Source organism: Engraulis encrasicolus, chromosome 3, assembly GCF_034702125.1.
Source record: "Engraulis encrasicolus isolate BLACKSEA-1 chromosome 3, IST_EnEncr_1.0, whole genome shotgun sequence".
Lineage (NCBI taxonomy): Eukaryota > Metazoa > Chordata > Actinopteri > Clupeiformes > Engraulidae > Engraulis > Engraulis encrasicolus.
In genome coordinates, this window is record NC_085859.1 from 31,932,189 (window position 1) to 31,934,688 (window position 2,500).

The 2,500-nt window shown below is 42.0% G+C and overlaps 1 protein-coding gene across 1 annotated transcript in view; it reads right to left on the minus strand.

Annotated features, from left to right (window-relative positions):
- wdfy3 (WD repeat and FYVE domain containing 3) overlaps positions 1-2,500 on the minus strand; it is a 172,191-nt gene that overhangs the window by 142,644 nt on the left and 27,047 nt on the right. The window lies entirely within an intron of this gene.

Consider the following 2,500-nt stretch of genomic DNA (forward strand, 5'->3'; position numbering starts at 1 on the left):
TAGTTTGGGAACCTGGCGAAAATGCCTGTCAAATGATAAGTCAATCGCCTTACCTCAACACCCGACACGGACACAGCCTGACCACCCGCCTCGAAATGCAACACACAGAAAACATTATGAGTATCCACGATTTTTGAATGTATTGATATTGTCTCGTCGTATTAGAAAAGGGCTTCCATTCAGTCACGCTGCATGTTGTAATGTAATGTTGGACGAGATGCATAACTCGTTACAGCAATTCTAAAGTAGCACTGTATCAATACCTTGTAAATAAGTTAATACGAGAGAAGGGAAATCAGGCGCGGAGTGGCCGTCGGGAGATCGGGGACTTGTCCCGGTGGGCCGCGGCCGTGAAATGTAATAATGCAGCCGCACTGTGTTCTCAACCGGCCCTGAAGCTTGGAGATGGTACTTATAACTAAGCACTGGCTTCCCACTTTCCGCTTCCATACGGTGTAGTCAGGAACTAAGCTGACTAGCCAGTATTTATACCGTATACCAGACGGCAATACCTCACTGACGGTGTCAAACAGTAAATTGGCCACACCCCTTCTCTACTGATAATTTTCATACACCGTAGATCGCGGAAGTTTACAAGATCTTAGTAACACAGTTTCGTTTTCAGTATTGAAATAACCTGTGATATGTATATTGGTTACCAAAGGATGGAAATATGAATAAATTATGATTTATTTTCCGATTTCCACACGACTGTTACAGTTTACAGTCTTTCCAGTCCTGATTCACTTGCTCTGTGGTTATTGACTTGGGTTACGAACAGACTCCACCAAGTGGTAAGGAAGATAACTGCACCTAACAGAAGCAAGATAACTGCACCTAACAGAAGCAATGGGTTTTGTTTTGATTTGTTAGACCTACCAGTATATCTCCTTATAGTCGAAATAATATTATTATCATACATATATTTATATGTGGTACATTTAGGATGTAGCCTATGTCTGAAGAAATGGAACAAAATAATTACCACACAAGATTCTGATGTGACCAGTGCTGGGTGTGTAGGCTAATAAGCTGTGGATTAAAGTAGAGTGATTGCAAGAAACAAAGACATTTGCTGCGAGAAGACAGCGTTTTAAGGTAGGCCTACACCGTTTGGTTATACATTTTGTTGACTTATGGTTGTGGTTTGAAGTAGCTAAGTTTGGCTTATTTGCTGCATGGTGGGTTTATTGCACAATGTAGACAGACTTTTTGTAAGCTATAGGCTACTATACTATAGGCCTATTTTGTAAGCCTACTCTTCTAAAAATCCCCACACCCAAAACTTTGTGCCCATGCTCATCCTGTCTTCCTTAAACGATATTTCAATTTCAAACTGTCAAAATGACAGTGGAGTGCACATTTGCATGGAACAGTAGCGTGATGTAGCCTAACCTAGGCCTATGAATGCTTTGGACTGTGATGATGGCTCCAGTGGTGTAGTCTACTTTTTGAAGTGGGTATACTGTATATTTGAGCATTTTTTGATGTGTGTATAGTCTACTGTATATATTTGTGCTATTGTAAATAATGGATCAATCAATTTTAAGTGGGTATACTGTAATCCCTGAAATTTTGAAATGGGTGCGTATACCTGCGTTTTACGTAGACTACACCACTGGCTGTGCATTTCATCAAGGTGTAGGCTACAATTCTCCACTTCAGGTTGATATTTTGACAACACTAATGTCCACATGTAGTACGACTGCAGATTTCGTGGCTTTTGTCTTTTTGGTTAGGAAACCATGTTCGCTTTGTTTTTTTTTGTTTTTTTAAAGAGGGCCGCCGAGGGGAAAATTCTCCCGGTGGGAAAAGGTGGGCCACTCCGCCCCTGAGGGACATGTTTTGCCCACGTTTCCCTTCATTCTTTCATTTACCACAAGGCCTTGTTAACCAAGAAGTCCGTTGGCCCGAGCCCGTTATTTTCTTGCTCTCTCTCTGCTTGTCCCTCCACCATCGCGCAGCAGCAGGGCGTCTGTCACTGCCTCACTCTCCGCACCTCCTCCAAATAATGAAATAGAAATTAACGATGATGTCGCCACAAATACGACTGTTCGATGAAGACCTAGGACTACTACAGTTGCCTACAATAATGATTTAATGGCAATGACGATGTATGTTGCCCCTCGATCACCCTTCATTAAAACATCGCCTCAGGCGTCTACATCCTCGCGTAAAACAAAAAAGTGTGTAAATAGAATGTTTCCAAGCCAGAACCTTCATCCCAAGGAAAATATGGTCTACAAACGGTGATGGAAAGGAATTTAAAAAAAAAGAAAACGGGACATAGGCCTAGCCTACAGGAGCTAAAACAGCAGTGTCAGGCAACTGGCAGCTGGACAGGTATTGCCAGAAACGGTAGGCTGTATGATCATATCCTCATTTCGGTGACAGTCAGTATCTTGGCTCATTAATACTTAGGCCTATTAGGCTATATTTCATTGTAGCTTTAGCAGGCCACACTCCACTATTGTCCTTGGCATTGTTCAACAAAGTTTAT